The sequence below is a fragment of the Morone saxatilis genome, unplaced genomic scaffold (genome assembly GCF_004916995.1).
Source record: "Morone saxatilis isolate NCDOM2014 unplaced genomic scaffold, NCSU_SB_2.0 Contig18, whole genome shotgun sequence".
In the NCBI taxonomy this organism is placed as follows: Eukaryota; Metazoa; Chordata; class Actinopteri; family Moronidae; genus Morone; species Morone saxatilis.
The window spans coordinates 28,597,053-28,597,564 of record NW_023339740.1 but is presented as its reverse complement, the minus strand read 5'-3'; positions in this window follow the sequence as shown (position 1 = coordinate 28,597,564).

Below are 512 nucleotides of genomic sequence, written 5' to 3'. Positions count from 1 at the left end.
CTCCCGGTCCCGGTCCCGGTCCCGCAGCCGTTTACCGACGGCCCGGGACGGACTGCTCTCTCTGCCGGCCTGCCGCTTCATTTCACGGGAGGATGGAGCTCAAACTTTTCGGTGCTGCAGCGGGAATCCGGCCTCTGGAGCGCGTTCCGGCGGCGTTAACGGGGACCGGGCGGCGGACGACAGACGCGGGAAGGAAACGCGACCCCACCGGGAGTCGAACAGTCGCATAAATGTGGAAATAAAAACAGAAAGTCGTTTAAAAACATGTCAGCATCACAGGCTCTGCATCTACGCCGCCATCTTGGACAATAGGAATGTGCGCGTTCCCCTCCGGTGGGCGGAGCCGCGCTGACGTCTGTCGGCCGACGTCATGACGTGTCACGCTTTAGATGTCTTTTACTATAAATGTTATAATTAAATGAATTATCACGTTTTAGTTTTTATTACTTTAATTATGTGAGAAGCTTTTTTAATTGGTGTGTTATAATTATAAAGTGTTATAAATATAAAGT